This window comes from Tenrec ecaudatus, chromosome 5 (genome assembly GCF_050624435.1).
Source record: "Tenrec ecaudatus isolate mTenEca1 chromosome 5, mTenEca1.hap1, whole genome shotgun sequence".
NCBI classification, from domain to species: domain Eukaryota; kingdom Metazoa; phylum Chordata; class Mammalia; order Afrosoricida; family Tenrecidae; genus Tenrec; species Tenrec ecaudatus.
The window spans coordinates 107323010-107350192 of record NC_134534.1 but is presented as its reverse complement, the minus strand read 5'-3'; positions in this window follow the sequence as shown (position 1 = coordinate 107350192).

The window sequence follows — 27183 nt, the reverse complement described above, 5'->3', positions numbered from 1 at the left end:
TTATTTTCTTTTTGTGGTGGTTTCTGTCAGCCCCCAATGGCTTCACTCTTGTCAAAGCTGTTTCAGCTTTTCCCAGAGATCCTACACAGTCGCCATTGTAGCCGAATAAAAACCAAAAAAAAAAAATTTCCTGAATTTAAAACCTGAGGCGTTATAGGGCTAGTGTTCGTCCATTTTAGATTTGTTCCTTGTTACAGGCTGGTTTTCCATTGCCCACGCTTAGGCCAATGGCGTTCAGAAGCCTAGGCGGAGCCACTGTTACCTTTAGGCTTTCAGTGATGCTGCTTCAGGCACTTTTGGGGACAGCTCTAAACTTAATACACATCTCCTCTGCCATGATGTTCCAGCCAGAAATTCCAATTTCCCTTAAGGTTCCCTGAGCTGCCACGTGTCCCTTCCCTTCAGAGATTTGAGCGTCAGCCCTGCCAGCAGGCGTCTTGGAGGGCTTTGGGGCCATCCCAAGCAGTGGTCGTCCTAGCCTATTGTCCAGAAAAATGGTTGGACCTAAAGGTCTCCCTCGACAACTGGTCCTTGACCCCTTCCCTCGGGCTGAGGCATGAGATTCAGGGCAACCCAGGGGTGCGCTCTCAAGTGGGGGTTATTGACATGGATGCAGGAAGCTCTCAATCGCCTCCTTGTTTTGTGTTTTCTAGATGGGACTTAGCAGCTTGATGCTCAGGAATTGCCCCCTTGCATGAATCCTGTCCAATTGGGATAGAGTTGATACAGAGTGGCTGGGCAAAAAAAGCTGATAGATTCACTTTGCAACTCTCTTTGGCCACAGTATCATTTTGAGAAAGGAGAATGGTGGGCAGAGAATGGTACGCTTTCCCTTCCAACCATGATTCACCTGGAACAGTTCGGTAGAGTGCCAGGAAAGTGGGCAGAGATGCCAGAACTTAGAGCTTTTCTCCTCTCAAGGAGCAGTAGGAGACTTCATCCCCAGTGCACCCAGGAACCCCTAAGGCAGGCGTCCTCAAACTGTGGTCCATGGGGCACATGTGGCGTGATGCCATTTATCCCACCCTCGGGATGTTTTTGCTGCCACTGCCTGTCCTGCTTAGCAGCCGACTCGTGCAGTGTGCATAGGAATTTGTTCATATGTTTTTTGAAAACCATAGTCTGGCCCTCCAATGGTCGGAGAGACAATGAACTGGCCCCCTGTGTAAACAGTTTGAGGACCCCTGCCCTAAGGGATCCTGGACTTCAGGTCACTATTCTCCCAGCCCTGAGCCATCCCTGAACATTCTACCCCTAGTAGAGGCACCAGGAGCATTTGGTCCCCGGGTAATTTACAAGCCTGTTACTCAAATGGAACCCGAGAAAATTAAAAATGACACAGGCAGTTACTTTACTTGTGATCCCTGTTGACTCCGTCTGTAGTATCCCAATATTACAATTTAACCCTATAACGCCGAGCATGACCTTTCCCTAACATTTAATGAAATGAATATAAATGTATATATATTGATAACTGTGAAAGTAATGAATCAAAACGAAATATTTATTGGCCCCAAAATTTAAAAGTTAGGCGTTATAGGGTTAAAAAGAAGGATGGTTCTTATCAGAGGGGCCAATGCCTTAGGATCATAAGTGAAGCGGTGATCCCCCTGCACCCAGTAGTGCCCAAAACCTGGACCCCTCTAGGGGAAATTGTGAATGCTTTTACCCCCGTGCCGGTACTTAGAATGAACAAACACACACGCCTGATAATCCTAAGATTTTTACTTACTTCCTGTGATACTCACCTACTTTCAAGGGCAGTCCCACCTCACAATCCTAGCCTTGTCTCAGTTAAACTGTTCACCCTTTTGTGCATTTGTTGGTTTTCCCAGAAGTTCTCAAGTTACGAAGGCCCCTAATCTAAGTGTGCCAGCTCCAGGACCACCATCTCCTGGACCACTTCAAGCTTATCCATCCTAGGGCTGAATGGACAACCCCTCCCAGCAGAGCAGGAAGGGTGTGGACCCAAAGCCCCACTTCGCCCCTTATGCCAGCAGGAAGTAGCTAGAGATGTCGTCGCCCAGTACCCCAAAGATTGGGGTCCATATCTCTTCAGGGTGGAAATGTTAGGTAGCTAGCATAGGGCCTGGGGTGTCCATTACACATGCTCAGAGGGTCCAGTTAGCGGCCCAGTAAGGGGTGGCACACTGTGCGTGCTCAGAGGTCCAGATTTCCGGCCAGGAAGGGCAGGTCCACCTGGGTGGGCGCTGCACCTGCATCGACCCACCTCGGCCAAGTATATACAATTCAGACACTGGGATCCACCAGGGTTGCCCACCACACCTCCCTAACTCTCCTAAACCTCACTTGGATCACAAACCAGGCTTTGGCGTGAATTCTTTCTCACGCAGAACCAAGGACCAAGGCATATATGTCCCCAGAGAGATTTGACCAACCCAGGAAAGCTCTTTGGAGGCAGCAGGAGTGGACGTGAGTGGCTGGTGGATACTGTTCACATGCATGGCTTTCTGCTTGGAAGGGTTTTTAGTCTCGGCTGACAGGATCTGAGGAGGTAGTATGTCTGGATCACATAGTATCCATGTCCACAAATGAGCTGCCCATTCCAAAGTCCTGACAGTGCCTTTGGAAAACACTGTGCTTTGGAATGTCACCCCTTGCAGAGGGCAGTGGGAGGTGCTGGGACCCAGGTATGCTGCTCCTTACTCCCAGTTGCCGGTTTCTGGATCCTGATCATATCTCTCACAGGATCAGTTAGTGGGCTTGTTGTCTGCCTCAGGCTTTGTTCACCGAGGTCCTCCAGCTAGGTGGTGGTGTGTGTGCATGAGCAGTGGCTTCCTGCCAATCCCCAATGAGTTGTAGAGCTCCCCTGGTGTGGGCTCCGTGAAAGAGGTGCCCAGACAGCAGGACTACCCAGGAGGGTGGGCCCTGCAGGAACCGGAGGGCCATTCCCGCTGTGGAATGACGTCAGAGCCCCGCCACACTCACTGTCCAGCTGCCGGGGCTGTGGACTCTAAGCTTCATGCCTCACACAGGAATAGACTCAGGGTGAGGCGACTGTAGCACCTGATTTTGCTGGTCTAATCCAACCCTCTGCCAGGGTCTTTTTTTCTCTCCTTTTATGGGGGCTCATTCAACAATAACCACAATACGTGCAAACATCACTGATATAAGGCACATTTGTACATTCATTGCCCTCATTATTCTAAAAATATCATCTCTCCACCCAAGCCCGTGGCCTCAGCTCCTCATTCCCCCTGCCCCCATTCTCACTACCCCTCCCTCATAAATCCTTCGTCATTTACTAATTATTATTTTGTCATATCTTACACTGTCTGATGTCCCCCTTCACCCCCTTTTCTTTTGAGGTGTATGTAGATCCTTGCCATCGGTTCCCTGGTGCCAGCCTACCCTCCCTCCACCCTTCCAGCATCCCCATTCATAAAACTGGTCCTAAAGGGCTCATCCACCTTGAAATCCCTATGTTTCTAGTTCCTATCTGTCCCAGTGTACATTCTCTTTTCTAGCCAGATTTGTAAGTTATAATTGGGATCTTGATAGTGAAGGGAGAGGAAGCATTGAGGAGCTAGAGGAAAGTTGTGTTTCATCGTAGCTGTCTAGTAACCTGTGTAGGCTTGTCTCCTCCCTGAGACCTTTCTTAAGCGAATGTCCAGTGGACTGCAAATGGGCTTTGGCTCTCTACCCAGCATTCCCTGCTCATTCGCAATGATGAGATTTTTTTGTGCTGATGATGCCTGATCCCTTTGAAACCTCGTGATCGCACAGGCTGGTATGCTTATTCCATGTGGGCTCTGTTGTTTCTGAGCTACATGGCCGCTTGCTTACCCTTCAAGCCTTTAAGACCTCAGACGCCATATCTTTTGGTAGCAGGGCACCATCAGCTTTCTTGACCACATTTGCTTAAGCAACCGCTTAGTCTTCAGGGATCGTGTCGGGAAGGTGAGCATCATAGAATGCCAATGTAATAGAACAAAGTATTCTTGCAATGAGAGAGTCCTTGAGTGGAGGCCCAAAGGCCATCTGCTACCTTAATAGGAAACCTATAAAGATATGGACATAGGTGTATTTCCCCATGCTCACAGATAAATATATTTACATCTGTTCGTGCCTTTCTTTAGACCTCTACAACTGGCCAGTGCTTCCTAGGTCGCTCTGCTATTCCCTTTCATTTCCCTCCTGTGCCCACTGCCATGCTCAGTCTTCATTTGGGTTTCAGTAAATCCTCTTGGTTCCTTTACCCTTGATCACGCCCTACCAGGATTCTTACATCGCCCTCACCACTGATTTGCATCCACTTGTTGTTCCCTTGTTTCTGGGTTTCTTGACACCACTCCCTTTCCCCCCAACTCCCTCGTTCCCGTGGCCCTCCCCCGGAGCGTTGGTCCCCTGTTTCTCTCCTGCAGATTGTGCATCCAGCATCTCTTTTTAGACATACAGTAGAGGTAATAACATGCACAAACACAAGACAGAGCAAAAGCAAGCACCAAAAGAAAGAAAACAGCCCAAATCCATTACCATAAAAGAAAGCACAACTCATCAAGAAAGGAAAGCTCATAGTTAGTTCACGGACTGTTTGTTGTCCCTTAGGAGTGTTTTCCAGTCCAGTCTGTGCGGGCACCAAGTCCTGCCCCAAAGTCCTCCTTTGGCATTCCCTGGGGACCTTGCTGCTCCACTTCCTTGCTCTTCTGCTGCACCCCCTTAGTGCTATGCCTCGGTGTGGCGGGATCCGTTCCCGCACTGTGTCTCCAGTGTTGTCCCTTCTAGGGCTATGTGTCTTTGACGGACGTCGTGTCTCATCTTCGGCTGGCCATGTGGTCTTCTGTGTGGACTGTCTTCTCTGAGTGGGAACATCATCCTCAAGGCCTGGTGGGCCAGGATGTGCTCCACTCTCCCCTCCTCCCCCTTTGTCTGCTCCGTGTGCTCCCAGCAGCTATGTCCCTCTCCCCCAGCTGCAGATACGGTGCCATCCTATGAAAAAACATATTTGGGCAGGGGAGGGGGGCACGGGGGTGGAGGATCTGCTCAGATCTTTTAAGGGCCCAGGAGAGAGTGACTGCTCAGCTGGGCACAGGCATGTGGGGCTCCGAGCTCTGGCTCCAGACACTGGTTGGGAGTGTGGCTTTGTTGTTACCCAGTTGTGTTCCTATGGGTCAGTACCTGTGTCTTTTTGAGTGAGTTTTCTCATTTGGAAAGTAAAGGTATTCCATGCTCTAGTGTCCCATGTCACTAAGTGATCGAGAGGGGTTAACCCAAACCTGATTCAAACCATGTGCACATGTCAGGTGCATTCTAGATCTGGGATGGTGATTCCGAGCCTAGGACAATGATAATGCCCAAGAGGTGATATAGGTGGCTTCGTATTGAAACAGGAAGCCCACTGTGGAGGTTTTGTCCTTCCGATGATGGCCACCTCAACTCCTGCTAAAAGAGTTTCACTAGCTCAACAGCCGAGCCGGGAGCCAGTGCCATGAAAACCATGTGGCTAACTGGAACATAGGGCAGATAGACATTTTTTACCTTGATGGCTTGGGAAGCCCCCCAGTCTCCATGCAAACCTTCTGGTATGAGTTATCTTTGGAAGCAATCATAGGCTGACAGTAATTCCAATCTTTCCTTTGACAATGTGCCTGTTCTCTTTTTTGAACCTGAGAAGATGGCCCCTGTGTCCTCCAAGACATTTCCTGGCTGGCCCCCGACTTGGACAGTTAGCACGGGATCTTGGGGGCCAGTGAAACAGAGCCCTGAGACATTCCTTCAGCTTCCTCAAGCGTTATTGTCTCTCGCTTGGGTTTTTCTAGGCGAGGACGGGCCCGTCCTCTCTAGTGGAGGTTTGTCCGTCTCTCCTGGGGTTTTCAATGCAGTGGTTTTTCCAATGTCTGTCTCTCTGTAGTAGGCACATGGATCCTTCCTTCCTTGGAGCTTGGCGATGCCACAGGTCAGTCTCTCTGTGAATGGGCCATGATCACTTTTCCTGAGTCTCTGGTGTGTCTCATGGCAATTCCTAGTATTTTAGCTATTTCTTTTTAGCTATTTCTCTGTCGTGGTAGGGTCATCTGTGTTGTGATACACCCACTAAGACACTTCTCCCAAATAACTAAGATTTTTCCCTTCAAATGCTTCCCATTTCTTTTTCATGTCTGAGGCGGGCTGAGTAATAAAGGCAATACTTATTGCCCTCTTGTTCTCGGGTGCCTCTGGGTCCTTGGGGGTACAAAGACCTCAGGCTTCCATCAGCCACTCTAAAAAGGAAGGCAGGCAGGCAGGCAGACATTCTCTTGTAGGCGCCTGAAAATTCTCACTGACCTTAGATAAATGCATAGGTTTCCTAGCTGTCCCGCGGAGGCCCTGCAAGAGGAACTGGTGATACCTGGTTAAGCCCTCGGGGCCTTACTGGGAGTTTGGGTCCCACATTATTTGTGGAGTGGCAAAAAAGAGTTTCTCTCCAGTGGGGAGTGCCGGCTGGCTGACCATCAGGTCTATTGACTGCTTTCTGGGCCTCTCTCTGGAAGGGCTCCCGTTCCTCTGTTGTGAACAGCACCTGGAGAAGTGGCTGGCACTTGTCTGAGGTGGGCTGATGCATGTGGAAAAGCTTGTCTAGCAAAGAATCAGACCTTGTGGTTTGTCAGATCAAGGGGGTTTGTTGATTCCAATTATGCAATCCCTGGAAGAAAAGGAGACATAGACCCAAAGAGGGACTCCGGGGGGTTTCCTCAGGTGTTGGGGCTGCTTGCCTTAAGCAGAGAATACTGCTGCCCAGTGATCCTTCTGGGGGGTGGAGAGGACATGCCAGCCCTTGGGGGGTGACTTTAAAAGGGGTGGTATTTCTCTCTCTCTCTCTGGCCCCCCATGAACTGATACGCAGGCAGCGGTCAAAAGGGGTGTTAAGCCAGCTCTTCCGCTCCCCAAGTCCTCCTGCAAGGTGGGATAAAGACGATGGGGATGGGGATGGGACTGGAGGGGAGGGGAGGGACGGCCTCCACCTCGGTGGCCATAGGAACTTGGACCGGTTGTCTTTCCCGGTCATGCCATGTTTCCTGAAATTGGGGGAAAGAACCCATTCTTTGGGGAAGGGAGTAAGTCTTTTATATATGCTGGCTTATTAGAGGCCCTGTCAAGTCACACATCAGTTTTATTTATTTTTTCCCTAACCATAACCCTAACCCTAACGCTAACCCTAACCCTAACCCCCTAACCTTAACCCCGTAACACCCTACCCCCTAACCCCCTCAGCCCCTAACCCCCTCAGCCCCTAAATGCCTCAGTCCCGAGCCCCCTTAGCCCCCTTACCGCCTCAGCCCCAGCCGCAGCCCCCTTACCGCCTCAGCCCCAGGCCCAGCCCACTAACCGCCTCAGGCCCCAGCCCCAGACCCCTAACCGCCTCAGCCCCCTAACCGCCTCAGCCAAAGCCCCAGCCCACTAACCGCCTTAGACCCAGCCCGAGCCCCCTAACCGCCTCAGCCCCAGCCCCAGCCCCCTAACCGCCTCAGCCCCAGCCCCAGCCCCCTAACCACCTCAGCCCCAGCCCCATCCCCCTAAGCCTCAGCCCCAGCCCCAGCCCCCTAAGCCTAAGCTCCAGCCCCAGCCCCCTAAGCCTCAGCCCCAGCCCGCGACCCCTAACCGCCTCAGCCCCAGCCCCAGCCCCCTAAGCCTCAGCCCCAGCCCCAGCCCCAGTCCCCTAAGCCTAAGCCCCAGGCCCCGCCGCAGGCCCCTAAACCTAAGCCCCAGCCCCAGCCCCCTAAGCCTAAGCCTAAGATCCAGCCCCAGCCCCCTAAGTCTAAGCCCCAGCCCCAGCCCCCTAGCCCTAGCTTAAGCCCCAGCCCCAGCCCCCTAAGCCTCAGCACCAGCCCCAGCCGCCTAAGCCTAAGCTCCAGCCCAAGCCCCAGCACCCTAAGCCTAAGCTCCATCCCCAGCCTCCTAAGCCTCAGCCCTAGCCCCCACCCCCTAACCGCCTCAGCCCCAACCCCAGCCCCCTAAGCCTAAGCCTAAGCTCCAGCCCCAGCCCCCTAAGGCTCAGCCCTAGCCCCCACCCCCTAACCGCCACAGCCCCCTAAGCCTTAGCCCCAGCATCAGCCCCAGCCACCTAAGCCTAAACCCCAGCCCCAGCCCCAGCACCAACCCCTAAGCCTAAACTCCAATCACAACCCCAGTCCCCTAAGCCTAAACCTCAGCCCCAGCCCAAGTCCCCTAAGCCTCAGCCCCAACCCCAGTCCACAAAGCCTCAGCCCCCACCCCCTAATCCTAAGCACCAGCTCCCTAAACCTAAACCTAAGCCCCAAAGCCAGCCCCCTAAGCCTAAGCCCCAGGCCAAGCCCCCTAAGTTGAAGCCTAAGCTCCAGCACCAGCCCTCTAAGCCTCAATCCCAGCCCGAGCCCCCTAACCGCGTCAGCCCCAGCCACAGCCCCCTAAGCATAAACCCCAGCCCCAGCCCCCTAAACCTAAGCCTAAGCCCCGCCCCAGGTCCAGCCCCCTAAGCCTAAGCCCCAGCCCCAGCACCTAAGGCGGAACCACAGCCCCCTAAGCCCCAGCCCCGGCCCCCTAACCACCTCAGCCCCAGCCCAAGCCCCCTAACCGCCTCAGCCCCAGCCCCCGGACCCTAACCACCTCAGCCCCAGTCCCATCCCCCTAAGCCTCAGCCCCAGCCCCTAAGCCTAAGCCTAAGCCCCAGCCCCAACCCCCTAAGCCTAAGCCTAAACCCTAGCCCCAGTCCCCTAAGCCTAAACCTAAACCCCAGCCCCAGCCCCCTAATCTCCTCAGCCCCAGCCCCAGCCCCCTAAGCCTCTTTCCCAGCCCCAGCCCCCTAAGCCTGAGCCCCAGCCCCATAAGCCTAAGCCTAAGCCCCAGCCCCAACCCCCTAAACCTAAGCCTAAGCCCTAGCCCCAGTCCCCTAAGCCTAAACCTAAACCCCAGCCCCAGCCCCCTAATCTCCTCAGCCCCAGCCCCAGCCCCCTAAGCCTCAGCCCCAGTCCCCTAAGCCTAAGCCTAAACCCCAGCCCCAGTCCCCTAAGCCTAAGCCTAAGCCCCTGCCCCAGCCCCCTAAGCCTCAGCCCCAGCACCAGCCCCCTAAGCCTAAGCCCCAGTCCCAGCCCCCTAAGCCTAAGCCCCAGCCCTAGCCCCAGCCCCCTAAGCCATAGCCCCAACCCCCTAAGCCTCAGCCACCCTAAGCCCCAGACCCAGTCCCCAAAACCTCAGCCCCCTAAGCCCCAGCCCCAGCCCCCTAAGCACCAGCCCCAGCCCCCTAAGCCCCAACCCCCTCAGCCCTAGCCCCAGCCCCCTAACCACCTCAGCCCCAGCCCCAGGCCCCTAACCTTCTCAGCCGCAGCCCCTAACCATCTCAGCCCCAGCTCCAGCCCCCTAACCACCTCAGCCCCAGCCCCCTAACCACCTCAGCCCCAGCCCCCTAACCTCCTCAGACCCAGCCCCCTAACCATCTCAGCCCCATCCCCCTAAGCCTCAGCATAAGGCCCAGCCCTTTAAGCCTCAGCCCCAGCCCCAGTCCAGCCCCCTAAACCCCAGCCCCCTAAGCCCCAGAAACAGCCCCCTAAGTCCCAGACCCAGCCCCATAAAACCCAGCCCCCTAAGCCCCTGCCCCAGCCCGCTAAGCTCCAGCCCCAGCCCCCTAAGCCCCAGCCCCCTAAGCCCCAGTCCCCTAAGACCCAGCCCCAGTCCCCTAAGACCCAGCCCCAGCACCCTAAGAACCAGCCCACAAAGCTTCAGACCCCTAAGCCTCCGCCCCCTAAGCCCCAGCCCCAGCCCCCAAACCCCAGCACCCTAAGCCCGAGCCACTGCCCCCTAAGCCTCAGCCCCCTAAGCCCCAGCCACAGCCTCCAAAGCCCCAGCCCCTAAGCCCCAGCCCCATAAGACCCAGCCCAATCCTCTAAGCCCCAGCTACCTAAGCTCCAGCCCCAGCCCCCTAAGCCACAGCCCCCTAAGCCCCAGCCCTAGGAGCCACAGCTCCCTAAGCCCCAGACCCAACCCCCTAAGCCATAGACCCAGCCCCCTAAAACCCAGCCCCCTAAGGCCCTGCCCCAGCCCCCTAAGCCCCAGCACCCTAAACCCCAGCCCCCTAAGCTCCAGCCCCAGCCCCCTAAGCCCCAGCCCCCTAAGCCCCAGCCCCCTAAGCCCCAGTCCCCTAAGCCCCAGCCCCAGTCCCCTAAGACCCACCCAGCACCCTAAGAACCAGCCCACAAAGCGTCAGCCCCCTAAGCCCCAGCCCCAGACCCCTAAGCCTCCGCCCCCTAAGCCCCAGCCCCAGCCCCCAAAAGCCAGCACCCTAAGCCCCAGCCCACTAAGCCCCAGCCCCAGCCCCCTAAGCCCCAGCCCCCTAAGCTCCAGCCCCAGCCCCCTAAGCCCCAGCCCCCTAAGCCCCAGTCCCCTAAGCCCCAGCCCCAGTCCCCTAAGACCCAGACCCAGCACCCTAAGAACCAGCCCACAAAGCTTCAGACCCCTAAGCCTCCGCCCCCTAAGCCCCAGCCCCAGCCCCCAAACCCCAGCACCCTAAGCCCGAGCCACTGCCCCCTAAGCCTCAGCCCCCTAAGCCCCAGCCACAGCCTCCAAAGCCCCAGCCCCTAAGCCCCAGCCCCATAAGACCCAGCCCAATCCTCTAAGCCCCAGCTACCTAAGCTCCAGCCCCAGCCCCCTAAGCCACAGCCCCCTAAGCCACAGCCCCCTAAGCCCCAGCCCCCTGAGCCACAGCTCCCTAAGCCCCAGACCCAACCCCCTAAGCCATAGACCCAGCCCCCTAAAACCCAGCCCTCTAAGGCCCTGCCCCAGCCCCCTAAGCCCCAGCCCCCTAAACCCCAGCCCCCTAAGCTCCAGCCCCAGCCCCCTAAGCCCCAGCCCCCTAAGCCCCAGTCCCCTAAGCCCCAGCCCCAGTCCCCTAAGACCCAGACCCAGCACCCTAAGAACCAGCCCACAAAGCTTCAGCCCCCTAAGCCCCAGCCCCAGACCCCTAAGCCTACGCCCCCTAAGCCCCAGCCCCAGCCCCCAAAAGCCAGCACCCTAAGCCTCAGCCCCCTAAGCCCCAGCCACAGCCTCCAAAGCCCCAGCCCCTAAGCCCCAGCCCCATAAGACCCAGCCCAATCCTCTAAGCCCCAGCTAACTAAGCTCCAGCCCCAGCCCCCTAAGCCACAGCCCCCTAAGCCCCAGCCCCCTGAGCCACAGCTCCCTAAGCCCCAGACCCAACCCCCTAAGCCATAGACCCAGCCCCCTAAAACCCAGCCCCCTAAGGCCCTGCCCCAGCCCCCTAAGCCCCAGCACCCTAAACCCCAGCCCCCTAAGCTCCAGCCCCAGCCCCCTAAGCCCCAGCCCCCTAAGCCCCAGCCCCCTAAGCCCCAGTCCCCTAAGCCCCAGCCCCAGTCCCCTAAGACCCAGACCCAGCACCCTAAGAACCAGCCCACAAAGCTTCAGCCCCCTAAGCCCCAGCCCCAGCCCCCTAAGCCTCTGCCCCCTAAGCCCCAGCCCCAGCCCCCAAACGCCAGCACCCTAAGCCCCAGCCCCATAAGACCCAGCCCAAGCCCCCTAAGCCCCAGCTACCTAAGCTCCAGCCCCAGCCCCCTAAGCCCCAGCCCCATAACCACCTCAGCCCCAGCCCCAGGCCCCTAACCTTCTCAGCCCCAGCCCCTAACCATCTCAGCCCCAGCCCCAGCCCCCTAACCGCCTCAGCCCCAGCCCCAGCCCCCTAACCACCTCAGCCCCAGCCCCAGCCCCCTAACCTCCTCAGCCCCAGCCGGAGCCCCCTAAGCCTCAGCATAAGGCCCAGTCCTTTAAGCCTCAGCCCCAGCCCCAGTCAAGCCCCCTAAGCCCCAGCCCCCTAAGCCCCAGCCCCAGCCCCATAAGCCCCAGCCCCAGCCCCCTAAGCCCCAGCCCCCTAAGCTCCAGCCCCAGCCCCCTAAGCCCCAGTCCCCTAAGACCCAGCCCCAGCACCTTAAGAATCAGCCCACAAAGCTTCAGCCCCCTAAGCCCCAGCCCCAGACCCCTAAGCCTCCGCCCCCTAAGCCCCAGCCCCAGCCCCCAAACCCCAGCACCCTAAGCCCGAGCCACTGCCCCCTAAGCCTCAGCCCCCTAAGCCCCAGCCACAGCCTCCAAAGCCCCAGCCCCATAAGACCCAGCCCCATAAGACCCAGCCCAATCCTCTAAGCCCCAGCTACCTAAGCTCCAGCCCCAGCCCCCTAAGCCACAGCCCCCTAAGCCACAGCCCCCTAAGCCACAGCTCCCTAAGCCCCAGACTCAACCCCCTAAGCCATAGACCCAGCCCCCTAAAACCCAGCCCCCTAAGCCCCTGCCCCAGCCCCCTAAGCCCCAGCCCCAGCCCCCTAAGCCCCAGCCCCCTAAGCTCCAGCCCCAGCCCCCTAAGCCCCAGTCCCCTAAGCCCCAGCCCCAGTCCCCTAAGACCAAGACCCAGCACCCTAAGAACCAGCCCACAAAGCTTCAGCCCCCTAAGCCCCAGCCCCAGACCCCTAAGCCTCCGCCCCCTAAGCCCCAGCCCCAGCCCCCAAAAGCCAGCACCCTAAGCCTCAGCCCCCTAAGCCCCAGCCACAGCCTCCAAAGCCCCAGCCCCCTAAGCCCCAGCCCCATAAGACCCAGCCCAAGCTCCCTAAGCCCCAGCTACCTAAGCTCCAGCCCCAGCCCCCTAAGTCACAGCCCCCTAAGCCACAGCCCCCTAAGCCACAGGCCCCTACGCCACAGCCCCCTAAGCCACAGCCCCCTAAGCCCCAGCCCCCAAAGCCCCAGCCCCCTCAGCCCCAGCCCCAGCCCCATAACCACCTCAGCCCCAGCCCCAGGCCCCTAACCTTCTCAGCCCCAGCCCCTAACCATCTCAGCCCCAGCCCCAGCCCCCTAACCGCCTCAGCCCCAGCCCCAGCCCCCTAACCACCTCAGCCCCAGCCCCAGCCCCCTAACCTCCTTAGACCCAGCCCCCTAACCATCTCAGCCCCAGCCCCAGCCCCCTAAGCCTCAGCATAAGGCCCAGCCCTTTAAGCCTCAGCCCCAGCCCCAGTCCAGCCCCCTAAACCCCAGCCCCCTAAGCCCCAGAACCAGCCCCCTAAGTCCCAGACCCAGCCCCATAAAACCCAGCCCCCTAAGCCCCTGCCCCAGCCCCCTAAGCCCCAGCCCCCTAAGCCCCAGAACCAGCCCCCTAAGTCCCAGACCCAGCCCCATAAAACCCAGCCCCCTAAGCCCCTGCCCCAGCCCCCTAAGCCTCAGCCTCCCAAGCCCTGGCCCCATAAGCCCTAGCCCCAGTCCCCTAAGCCCCAGCCCCAGCACCCTAAGCCCCAGCCCCCTAAGCCCCAGCCCCAGCCCCCTAAGCCTCAGCCTCCCAAGCCCTGGCCCCATAAGCCCCAGTCCCAGTCCCCTAAGCCCCAGCCCCAACACCCTAAGACCCAACCCCCTAAGCCCCAGTACCCTATGCCCCAGAACCAGCCCCCTAAATCCCAGACCCAGCCCCATAAAACCCAGCCCCCTAAGCCCCTGCCCCAGCCCCCTAATCCCCAGTCCCAGCCCCCTAAGCCCCAGCCCCCTAAGCCTCAGCCCCAGCCCCCTAAGCCCCACCCCCCTAAGCCTCAGCCCCCCCAAGCCCCGGCCCCATAAGCCCCAGCCCCAGTCCCCTAAGCCCCAGCCCCAGCACCCTAAGACCCAGCACCCTAAGCCCCAGCCACAGCCTCCTAAGCACCAGCCCCCTAAGCCCCAGCCCCATAAGACCCAGCCCAAGCCCCCTAAGCCCCAGCCACTTAAGCTCCAGCCCCATCCCCCTAAGCCCCAGCCCAGCCCCCTAAGCCCCATCCCCCTCAGCCCCAGCCACAGCCCCCTAAGCCACAGACCCCTAAGCCACAGCCCCCTAAGCCCCAGCCCCCTAAGCCACAACCCCCTAAGCCACAGCCCCCTAAGCCACAGCCCCCTAAGCCACAGCCCCCTAAGCCACAGCCCCAGGCCCCTAAGCCCCAGCCCCCTAACCGCCTCAGCCCCAGCCCCAGGCCCCTAGCCACCTCAGCCCCAGCCCTAGCCCCCTAACCTCCTCAGCCCCGCCCCAGAACCATCTCAGCCCCAGCCCCAGCCGCCTAAGCCTCAGCCCCAGCCCCAGTCCAGCCCCCTAAGCCCCAGACCCCTAAGCGCCAGCCCCAGACCCCTAAACCCCAGCCCCGTAAGCCTCAGCTCCAGCCCCCAAGCCCCAGCCCCCTAAGCCCCAGCCCCAGTCCCCTAAGCCCCAGCCCCAGCACCCTATGACCCAGCCCACAAAGCTACAACCCTCTAAGCCCCAACCCTAGCCCCCTAAGATCCAGCCCCCTAAGACCCAGCCACCTAAGCCCCAGCCCCTGCCCCCTAAGCCCGAGCCCCCTAAGCCCCAGCCCCAGGCCCCTAAGACCCAGGCCCAGCCCCCTAAGACACAGCCCCTGCCCCCTAAGCCCCAGACCCCTAAGCCCCAGCCCCAGCCCCCTAAGCCCCAGCCCCCTAAGCCCCAGCCCCAGCCCCCTGAACCCCAGCCCCAGACCCCTAAACCCCAGCCCCGTAAGCCTCAGCCCCAGCCCCCAAGCCCCAGCCCCCTAAGCCCCAGCCCCAGTCCCCTAAGCCCCAGCCCCAGCACCCTATGACCCAGCCCACAAAGCTACAACCCCCTAAGCCCCAGCCCTAGCCCCCTAAGATCCAGCCCCCTAAGACCCAGCCACCTAAGCCCCAGGCCCTGCCCCCTAAGCCCGAGCCCCCTAAGTCCCAGCCCCAGGCCCCTAAGACCCAGGCCCAGCCCCCTAAGACACAGCCCCTGCCCCCTAAGCCTCAACCCCCTAAACCCCAGCTCCAACCCCCTAAGCCCCAGCCCCAATCCCCCTAACCTCCTCAGCCCTAGCCACAGCCCCCTAACCGCCTCAGCCCCAACCCCAGCCCCCTAACCGCCTCAGCCCCAGCCCCAGCCCCCTAACCACCTCAGCCCAAGCCCCAGCCCCCTAAGCACCTCAGTCCCATCCCCTAAGCCTCAGCCCCAGCCCCCTTAGCCTAAGCCCCAGCCCCAGCCCCCTATAAGCCTCAGCCCTAGCCCCAGCCTGCAAAGCCTCAGCCCCAGCCCCAACCCCTTAAGGCTAAGCCCCAGCCCTGCCCCAGTCCCCTAATCCTGATCCCACCCCCTGCCCAGCCCCCTAAGCCCCAGCCCCCTAAGCCCCAGGCATCCAAGACCCAGCCCCCTAAGACCCAGACACAGCCCCCTAAGCCCCAGCCCCCTAAGCCTCAGCACCAGACTCCTAAGCCCCAGCTCCCTAAACCCCAGCCCTAGACCACTAAGCCCCAGCCCCAGCAACCTACCCCCAGCCCCAGCCACCTAAACCCCAGCCCAAGCCCCCTAAGCCTAACCACCATCCCCCAAAGCCTAACCCCACTAAGCCTAACCCCCACCCAGTAAGCCTAAACCCTGTAAGTCTAAGCCCCCTAAGCCTAAACCCCCTAAGCCTAAACACCAGCCCCCTAAGCCAAACCACCCTAAGCTTAACCCCCCTAAGCCTAACCCCACTAAGCCTAACCCCCTAAGCCTAACCCCCTTAATCCTAAGCCTAACCCCCCTTAGCCTAACCCTCCTAAGCCTAAGCTTAAGCCCCCTAACCCCCCAAGCCTAAGCCTAACCCCCCTAACGCTAAGCCTAAGCCTAACCCCTCTAACCCTAACCCTTGCCTAACCCTAATCCTAAGCCTAAACCTAACCTAACCCTAACTCTGAGCCTAGCCTAACCCCCTAACCCTAACCCCCCTAACCCTAACCTCCCTAACTCTAACCCTAACCCTAACCCTAACGCCTAACCCCTAACCCTAACCCTAACCCTATCCCTAACCACCGTAACCCTAACCCTAACCCTAACCACCCTAACCCTAACCCTATCCCTAACCACCGTAACCCTAACCCTAAACCTAAAAACCCTAACCCTAACCACCCTAACCCTAACCCCCCTAACCCTAATCCCCTAATCCTAACCGCCCTAACCCTAATCCTCACCCCCCTAAACCTAACCCCCCTAACCCTAACCCTAACCTTAACCCCAACCCTAACCTCCTAACTCTAACCCTAACTCCCCTAAACCTAACCCTAACCCAAGCCGAACCCCAAACCCATCCCCAACCCTAAACCCCCCAACCACAAGCCTAACCCTAACCCACCTGACCCTAACCCTAACACCCCTAAGCAAACCCTAACCCTAACCCTAACCCTAACCTCCCTAACCCTAACCCTAACCCTAACCACCGTAACCCTAACCACCCTAACCCTAACCCTAAACCCCCTAACACTAACCCTAACCCTAACCATTAACAACCCTAACAACCCTAACCCTAACCCCCCTAACAACCCTAAACCTAACCCTTCTAAACCCCCTAACTCCCCTAACCCTAACACCTTAAAAACCCTAACCCTATCCCCCCTTACCCGCCTAACAACCCTAACCCTAACCCCTCTAACAACCTTAACCCTAAACTCCCTAATCCCCCTAACCCTAACCCCCTAAAAACCCTAACACTAACCCCCCTTACCCTAACCCCCCTAACCCTAACCCTAACCACAACCCTAACCCCCCTAACCCTAACCCGAACCCCCCTAACCCTAACCCTAATTCCAACCCCAACCCCAACACTAACCCCCCTAACCCTAACCTCCCTAACCCTAACCCCTAACCCCTAACCCTAACCCTAACCCTATCCCTAACCACCATAACCCTAACCCTAACCCTAACCACCCTAACCCTATCCCTAACCACCGTAACCCTAACCCTAACCCTAAAAACCCTAACCCTAACCACCCTAACCCTAACCCCCCTAACCCTAATCCCCTAATCCTAACCGCCCTAACCCTAATCCTCACCCCCCTAAGCCTAACCCTAACCCCCCTAACCCTAACCCTAACCTTAACCCCAACCCTAACCTCCTAACTCTAACCCTAACTCCCCTAAACCTAACCCTAACCCAAGCCGAACCCCAAACCCATCCCCAGCCCTAAACTCCCTAACCACAAGCCTAACCCTAACCCACCTGACCCTAACCCTAACACCCCTAAGCAAACCCTAACCCTAACCCTAACCCTAACCACCGTAACCCTAACCACCCTAACCCTAACACCCCTAACCCTAACCCTAACCTTAACCACCTTAACCACCCTAACCCTAACCCTAACCATTAACAACCCTAACAACCCTAACCCTAACACCCCTACAACCCTAACCCTAACCTCCCTAACAACCCTAAACCTAACCCTTCTAAACCCCCTAACCCCCCTAACCCTAACACCTTAAAAAACCTAACCCTAACCCCCCTTACCCGCCTAACAAGCCTAACCCTAACCCCTCTAACAACCTTAACCCTAACCTCCCTAACCCCCCTAACCCTAACCCCCTAAAAACCCTAACACTAACCCCTCTAACCCCCCTAACCCTAACCCCCCTAACCCTAGCCACAACCCTAACCCCCCTAACCCTAACCCTAACCCCCCTAACCCTAACCCTAACTTCAACCCCAACCCCAACCCCAACCCTAACCCCCCTAACCCTAACCCCTAACCCCTAACCCTAACCCTAACCCTATCCCTAACCCCCCTAACCCTATCCCTAACCCTAACCCCTCTAACCCTATCCCTAACCCTAACCCCCCTAACCTTAACCCTAAACCTAACCCCCCTAACCCTAACCCTAACGCTTCTAACCCTAACCCCCTTATCCCTAACAGCCTAACCCTAACCTCCTTATCCCTAACAGCCTAACCCTAACCTCCTTAACCCTAACCCCCTAACCCTGAATCCCTTAACCCTGTCCCTAACGCCCTACCCATAACCCTAATCCTAACCCTAACCCTAACGCTAACCCTAACCCTAACCAACCCTCCTAACCCTAACACGCCTAAACCCTAGCCCCCTTAGCCCCCTAACCCCCTTAACCCTAACCCCCCTAACCCTAACCCTAAAGACCGTAACCCTAACCCCGTAACGCTAACCCCCCTAAACCCCTAAACCTAACCGCCCTACCCTCCTAACCCTAATCCCACTAACCCCCCTAACCCTAACCGTAACCCCCCTAACCCTAACCCAACCCTAACTCTAACCCTAAGCCCAAGCCTAACCCGAACCTGAACCCCATCCCCAACCCTAATCCCAACCCCAAACCCAACCCTAACCCTAACCCTAACCCTAATCCCCCTAACCCTAACCTCCCTAACCCTAACCCCCTAACTCTAGGCCCCTAACCCCCCTAACCCTAATCCCCCAAACCCCACTAACCTTAACCCCCTAACCCAAATCCTAACCCCCATAACCCTAACCACCCTAACCCTAAACCCCCAACCTTAACCCCCCTAACCCTAACCCCGCTAACCCTACCCCTAACCCTAACCCCCTAACCATAACCCCCTATCTTTAATCTCCCTTACCCTAACCCCCCTAACACTAACCCTAACTCCCCTAACCCTAACACCCCTACCCGCCCTATATCTGACCCTAAACTTAACACCCCTAACCCTAAGCCCCCTAAACCTAACCCAAACACCCCTAACCCTAATCCCCCTACCCTAACCCCCCCTAATCCTAACACCCCTAACCCTAACCCCCTAACACTAACTCCCCAAACCCTAACCCTAAGCTCCCTAACCCTAACCCCCGTAACCCTGACCCTAACCCTAACCCCCTAACCTTAACACCCATAACCCTAACCCAAACCCCCCTAACCTAACCCTACCCCCCGAAACCTAACCCTAACCCCGCAAAACCTAACCCTAACACCCATAACCCTAACCACGCTAACCCTAACTCCCCTAACTCTTACCCTAAACCTAACCCTAACCCCCAAAACCCTAACCCCCATAACCCTAACCCCCCTACCCCTAACCCCCCTAACCCTAACCGTAACCCCCCCAACCCTAACCCAACCCTAACTCTAACCCTAAGCCCAAGCCTAACCCGAACCTGAACCCCATCCCCAACCCTAATCCCAACCCCAAACCCAACCCTAACCCTAACCCTAACCCTAATCCCCCTAACCCTAACCTCCCTAACCCTAACCCCCTAAATCTAGGCCCCTAACCCCCCTAACCCTAACCCCCCTAACCCTAACCCCCCTAACCCCCCTAACGCTAACCCTAATCATAACCCCCCTAACCTTAACCCACATAACCCTAACCCAAACCCCCCCTAACCCTAATCCTAACCCCCCGAAACCTAACCCCGCAAAACCTAACCCTAGCACCCATAACCCTAACCACGCTAACCCTATCCCCCCTAACCCTTACCCTAAACCTAACCCTAACCCTAACCCCCCAAACCCTAACCCCCATAACCCTAACCCCCCTATCCCTAACCCTATCCCTAACCCCCTAACCCTAACCCTAACCCCCCTAACCTTAACCCAAACCTCCCTAACCCTAACCGGCCGAAACCTAACCCTAACACCACGAAACCTAACCCTAACCCCCATAACCCTAACCCTAACCCCCCAAACTCTAACCCCCCTAACCCTAACCCCCCTAACCCTAACCCCCTAACCCTATCCCTAACCCCCTAACCCTAACCCTAACCCCCTAACCCTAACCCTAACTCTAACCCCCTAATCTTAACCCTAACCCTAACCCTAACCCTAACACCCTAACCCTAACCCCCCAAACCTTAACCGCCCTAACCCTAACCCTAGCCCCCCAAACCTTAATCTCCCTAACCCTAACCCCCAAACTTTAACCCCCCAAACCTTAACCCTAACCGTAACCCTAACCCTAACCCTAGCCTTAGCCCTAGTTAGCCCTAACCCTAACCCTAACCCTTACCCTTACCCTTACCCTTACCCCCCAACCCCCAACCCCCATCAATTTTAGAGATCAGATCAGGGTGTCCTAGTTGCCCAGAAACAGATCTAGGACCTCTGAGAAATAGGGGAAGGGAAAACGAGTCTTGCGTGGGCCCATCGGGGAGTCCTTCTGCCCAATCACCTTTAAACAAATTGCGGACTATCCAGGCTTTCGGGTTGAAACCACATGCTCTTTGTGAGTGACTAGAGCAGGGGTCCTCAAAAGACAGCCGGCGGGCCACATGGGAACAGGCGAGGACATTAATCCTGTCCGCTGGGTGTTTGTGCCCCGTTTGTTGGTTTGTTTTTTAAGTCCACAATTAGATGTGTGCAGTGTGCTTTGGAATTTGTTCGTTGTTTTTGTTAAAACTTCAGTCTGGCCCTCCAATGGGTCAGAGGGACAGTGAACTGGTCCCTGTTTAAAGAGTTTAAGGACCCATGGCCTAGAGAAATCAGAATTCCCCTAGTTCTGGGGAGAGCCCTCCTGTACAGGTGGTCTCCTTTCTATGCAGGCCCAGACAGTGGCAGTTGGAGCTCGGTGCACCTCGAAATGTTGTAGCCACTTTCCATTCCCAGAAAAGAACAACTCACACCGTCAGCAAGTTCAACAGAAAAAGTTTTATTTCCTGAGCAGGGTCCGTCAGCCATCTTGAGAGGAGTCTGAGCAGCCCCGAGTCGAATTTCCCAAGGGTTTTAAAACTTTTGCAATGTGCATGTGTGTAAGCAGGCAGAGTGAGAAGCGGGGTATTAGGCTTAGCTATTTTTAGTTGAAGCAAAACTGCTCTGGTCGTTCTCGCAAGCCTTCTGAACATCCATTTCCTTTATGACATTCCCTTGGGCGATGTCTGCACAGCCTACCTCCCCAATATCAGCTAGTTGATTTACACTTCCTAGCTACTTTATTTTCTTTTCGTGGTGGCTTCTGTCAGCCCCCAATGGCTTCACTCTTGTCAAAGCTGTTTCAGCTTTTCCCAGAGATCCTACACAGTCGCCATTGTAGCCGAGAGGTAACAGGGTCTGTGACCATGGCCAAGATGGCACCCACCAGTCCAAATATGTGGAAGGGCGCTGCCTAGGGAGCTGGGTAAAGAGGCCTGGAATTAGTCCTGCCTGGTCCTGGGAGCCAAAAGTTTCCCTTTTCCCCTTCATTCCCTTTGCCTTTCTCCTGGTTTTTCAAACAAGTTGCTCTAGCCCTATAATGCCAAGCACAAAATTGTCATAATTCTTAATGAAAACGTATCTGGTACCCAAATTATAAATGTGACTATTTGGTCACATTTCAAAAACACTGAAAATGTTATGCTTTTACAATATATTTTGAATGCCATATATATTGATAACTATGAAAGTAAAGAATAAAAACCAAAAAAATTTTCCTGAATTTAACACCTGAGGCATTATAGGGCTAGTGTTCCTCAAGTTTAGGTTTGTTCCTTGTTACAGGCTGGTTTTCCGTTGCCCACGCTTAGGCCAATGGCATTCAGAAGCCTAGGCGGATTCACTGTTACATTTAGGCTTTCAGCGATGCTGCTTCAGGCACTTTGGGGGACAGCTCTTAACTTAATACACAGCTCCTCTGCCATGATGTTCCAGCCAGAAATTCCAATTTCCCTTAAAGTTCCCTGAGCTGCCACGTGTCCCTTCCCTTCAGAGATTTGAGCGTCAGCCCTGCCAGCAGGCATCTTGGAGGGCCTTGGGGCCATCCCAAGCAGTGGTCCTTCTAGCCCATTGTCCAGAAAAATGGTTGGATCTGAAGGTCGCCCTCGGCGACTGGTCCTTGACCCCTTCCCTCGGGCTGAGGCATGAGATTCAGGGCAACCCAGGGGTGCGCTCTCAAGTGGGCGTTATTGACCTAGAGGCAGCAAGCTCTCAATTGCCTCCTTGTTTTGTGTTTTCTAGATGGGACTTAGCAGCTTGATGCTCAGGAATTGCGCCCTTGCATAAATCCTGTCCAATTGGGATAGAGTTGATACAGAGAGGCTGGGCAAACAAAAGCTGATAAATTCACTTTGCAACTCTATTTGTCCACAGTATTGTTTTGAGAAAGGAGAATGGTGGGCAGAAAATGGTACGCTTTCACTTCCAACCGTGATTCACCTGGAACAGTTTTGTAGAGTGCCAGGAAAGTGGGCAGAGATGCCAGAACTTAGAGCATTTCTCCTCTCGAGGAGCAGTAGGAGAACATCATTCCCAGTGCACCCAGGAACCCCTAAGGCAGGCATCCTCAAACTGTGGTCCATGGGGCACATGTGGCGCTATGCCATTTATCCCACCCTCGGGTGTTTTTGCTGCCACTGCCTGTCCTGCTTAGCAGCCGACTCGTGCAGTGTGCATAGGAATTTGTTCATAGGTTTTTTGAAAACCATAGTCTGGTCCTCCAACGGTCGGAGAGACAATGAACTGGCCCCCTGTGTAAACAATTTGAGGACCCCTGCCCTAAGGGATCCTGGATTCAGGTCACTATTCTCCCTGCCCTGAACCCTCCCTGAACATTCTACTCCTAGTAGAGGCACCAGGGACATTTGGTCCCCGGGTAATTTACAAGCCATTTGGAACCCGAGAAAATTAAAAATGACACAGGCAGTTACTCTACTTTTGATCCCTGTTGACTCCGTCTGTAGTATCCCAATATTACGATTTAACCCTATAATGTCGAGCATGACCTTTCCCTAACATTTAATGAAATGAATATAAATGTATATATATTGATAACTATGAAAGTAATGAATCAAAACGAAAATTTTTGGGGCCCAAAAATTTAAAAGTGCGGCGTTATAGGGTTAAAAAGAAGGATGGTTATCAGAGGGGCCAATGCCTTAGGATCATAAGTGAAGCGGTGATCACACTGCACCCAGTAGTGCCCAAAACCTGGACCCCCCTAGGGGAAATTGTGAATGCTTTTACCCCTGTGCCGGTACTTAGAATGAACAAACACACACGCCTGATAATCCTAAGATTTTTACTTACTTCCTGTGATACTCACCTACATTCAAGGGCAGTCCCACCTCACAATCCTAGCCTTGTCTCAGTTAAATTGTTCACCCTATTGTGCATTTGTTGGTTTTTCCAGAAGTTCTCAAGTTACCAAGGCCCCTAATCCAAGTGTGCCAGCTCCAGGACCACCATCTCCTGGACCACTTCAAGCTTATCCATCCTAGTGTTGAATGGACAACCCCTCCCAGCAGAGCAGGAAGGGTGTGGACCCAAAGCCCCACTTCGCCCCTTATGCCAGCAGAAGTAGCTAGAGATGTCGTCGCCCAGTACCCCAAAGATTGGGGTCCATATCTCTTCAGAGTGGAAATGTTAGGTAGCTAGCATAGGGACTGGGGTGTCCATTACACATTCTCAGAGGGCCCAGGGAACGGACCAGGAAGGAGTGGCACACTGTGCGTGCTCAGAGGACCAGGTTTCCGGCCAGGAAGGGCAGGTCCACCTGGGTGGGCGCTGCACCTGCATCGACCCACCTAGGCCAAGTATATTCAATTCAGACACTGGGATCCACCAGGGTTGCCCACCACACCTCCCTAACTCTCCTAAACCTGACTTGGATCACAAACCAGGCTTTGGCGTGAATTCTTTCTCACGCAGAACCAAGGACCGAGGGATATCTGTCCCCAGAGAGATCTGACCAACCCAGGAAAGCTCTTTGGAGGCAGCAGGAGTGGACGTGAGTGGCTGGTGGATACTGTTCACATGCATGGCTTTCTGCTTGGAAGGGTTTTTAGTCTCGGCTGACAGGATCTGAGGAGGTAGTATGTCTGGATCACATAGTATCCATGTCCACAAATGAGCTGCCCATTCCAAAGTCCTGACAGTGCCTTTGGAAAACGCTGTGCTTTGGAATGTCACTCCTTGCAGAAGGCAGTGGGAGGGGCTGGGACCCAGGTATTCTGCCACTTACTCCCAGTTGCCCGTTTCTGGATCCTGATTATATCTCTCACAGGATCAGTTAGTGGGCTTGTTGTCTGCCTCAGGCTTTGTTCACCGAGGTCCTCCAGCTAGGTGGTGTGTGTGCATGAGCAGAGGCTTCCTGCCAATCCCCCATGAGTTGTAGAGCTCCCCTGTTGTGGGCTCCGTGAAAGAGGTACCCCAGACAGCAGGACTACCCAGGAGGGTGGGCCCTGCAGGAACCGGAGGGCCATTCCCCCTGTGGAATGACGTCAGAGCCCCGCCTCTCTCACTGTCCAGCTGCAGGGGCTGTGGACCCTAAGCTTCATATCTCACACAGGAATAGACACAGGGTGAGGCGACTGCAGCACCTGCTTTTGCTGGTCTAATCCAGCCTGAGATCATCCTAGCATCAGCCCTCTGCCAGGATCTTTTTTTTTCTCTCCTTTTATAGGGGCTCATACAACAATAACCACAATACATGCAAACATCACTGATATAAGGCACATTTGTACATTCATTGCCCTCATTATTCTAAAAATATCTTCTCTCCACCCAAGCCCCTGGCCTCAGCGCTTCATTCCCCCCCACCACCATTCTCACTACCCCTCCCTCATAAATCCTTCATCATTTACTAATTATAATTTTGTCATATCTTGCACTCTCTGCTGTCCCTCTTCACCCCCTTTTCTTTTGAGGTTTTATGTAGATCCTTGTCATCGGTTCCCTGGTGCCAGCCTACCCTCCCTCCACCCTCCCAGCATCCCCATTCATAACACTCGTCCTAAAGGGCTCATCCACCTTGAATCCCCTGTGTTTCTAGTTCCTATCTCTCCCAGTGTACATTCTCTTTTCTAGCCAGATTTGTAAGTTATCATTGGGTTCTTGATAGTGAGGGGAGAGGAAGCATTGAGGAGCTAGAGGAAAGTTGTGTTTCATCGTTGCTGTCTCGTACCCTGTGTAGGCTTGTCTCCTCCCTGAGACCTTTCTTAAGGGAGTGTCCAATGGACTGCAAATGGGCTTTGACTCTCTACCCAGCATTCCCTGCTCATTCGCAATGATGAGATTTTTTTGTGCTGATGATACCTGATCCCTTTGAAACCTCGTGATCGCACAGGCTGGTATGCTTATTCCATGTGGGCTCTGTTGTTTCTGAGCTACATGGCCGCTTGCTTACCCTTCAAGCCTTTAAGACCTCAGACACCATATCTTTTGGTAGCAGGGCACCATCAGCTTTCTTGACCACATTTGCTTATGCAACCGCTTAGTCTTCAGGGATCGTGTCGGGAAGGTGAGCATCATAGAATGCCAATGTAATAGAACAAAGTATTCTTGCAATGAGAGAGTCCTTGAGTGGAGGCCCAAAGGCCATCTGCTACCTTAATAGGAAACCTATAAAGATATGGACATAGGTGTATTTCCCCATGTTCACAGATAAATATATTTACATCTGTTCGTGCCTTTCTTTAGACCTCTAAACTGGCCCGTGCTTCCTAGGTCGCTCTGCTATTCCCTTTCATTTCCCTCCTGTGCCCACTGCCATGCTCAGTCTTCATTTGGGTTTCAGTAAATCCTCTTGGTTCCTTTACCCTTGATCACGCCCTACCAGGATTCCTACATCGCCCGCACCACGGATTTGCATCCACTTGTTGTTCCCTTGTCCCTGGGTTTCTTAACACCACTCCCTTTTCCCCCAACTCCCTCTATCCGGTGGCCTTCCCCCGAAGCGTTGGTCCCCTATTTCTCTCCTGCAGATTGTGCATCCAGCATCTCTTTTTAGACATACAGTAGAGGTAATAACATGCACAAACACAAGACAGTGCAAAAGCAAGCACCAAAAGAAAGAAAACAGCCCAAATCCAATGACCATAAAAGAAAACACAACTCATCAAGAAAGGAAAGTTCGTAGTTAGTTCACGGACTGTTTATTGTCCCTTAGGAGTGTTTTCCAGTCCAGTCTGTGCGGACACCAAGTCCTGCCCCCAAAGTCCTCCTTTGGCATTCCCTGGGGACCTTGCTGCTCCACTTCCTTGCTCTTCTGCTGCACCCCCTGAGTGCTATGCCTCAGTGTGGCGGAATCCGTTCCCGCACTGTGTCTCCATTCTTGGCCATCTAGGGCTATGGGTCTTTGAGGGACATCGTGTCTCATCTTGGGCTGGCCATGTGGCCTTCTGTACGGACTGTCTTCTCTGAGTGGGAACATCATCCTCAAGGTCTGGTGGGCCCGGATGTGCTCCTCACTCCCCTCCTCCCCCTTCATCTGCTCCGTGTCCTCTGGTCAGATATGTGTCTCTCCCAGTGCTGCAGATTCTGTGGCATCCTCTGAAATAAGATCTTCGTGCTGGAGCACACTAAATGGAGCACACTGATTGAAAGACAAGGTAGATGACTGGGACATGCCCTAAGAGTCCTTAGAATCACTGTATCCGCAATAAAAAAATTTTTTTAATGCTAAAACCTAGCCTAAAAGTTCTGAAATACCCAGTAATACCCAATAAACACTAAAAAAGTCTTAAAAAATTAAAAGCCCTAAGAACCTCTTACAAACATATAAAACACCCTGAATGCAATATAGAACACACTATAATCTCCAAAACACAACCTAAATGTCCTCAAACACACTAAAGGCCCCCAAACACCCTTAATGCCTAAACACTCTAAAAGCCATTATGAAAACCCTAAATGGTCCTAAAAACACACTAAAGGTTTTTAAGAAGCACAGGAAGATCTTTAAAACACACTGTAAGAAACTAAACCGAAACCCAAGGCTCTGATGGTGTAGTGGTTACACATTGGGTGCTAACCTCAAGAGCAACAGTTCAAAACCACAACCCACTCCTCGGGAGAAATAAGAGGCTTTTTCTACTCCCCTAGATTTCTCATTGAAGGTGTAAAATAACAAAGTGGCAGCAGCAATGTCTCATAACCATGGGGAAATCTAGTTTAAAAAATTCCAGAAGCAAGCATCCACCAGTAGCAGACTGACCAGCACTATTGACTTGGGCAAAGAGAAGGTGACATGGAAGGGTAAGGAGAAGAATGAGTGCAGAGGAAAGCTTGGCAGATGAGACTAAGTCCAGTAGAAACGACAGCAGAATGGCCTGTTCCTGGAGGGTCACAGGAGATAGTGTGACTTCATGTAGCCCCATACTTACATGTGTAACAGCAGCAATTGCCTTAACACGTGGCCTCCCCAAGGAGGAGCCTTTGTGTGGTGTTAAGATGCTGGTACTGTCTGTTGTTCTGTGGTGGCTTGCATTTGGCTGTAATGGTGAAAGCTTTGCAGCCAGTAGTTCAAATGCCTGCTGGGTCACTCCCTGCAGGTAGATTTCAGCAGTTTCCAGACAGACAGTTTCAGAGAGTTTCTCCCACTGAAAGAACTGGCCACTGTGAGCCTTGTGAATGTTAGAACACTCTACCTGAACACGAGTGCCTCAGATTATAAGACATGATGGATTGACACAGTGGCTGCAGCAGTGGGCTCAAAGATGCGATAGTGCTGGCCTGGAAAATAGTTCATCATCCTTTTTTTAAAA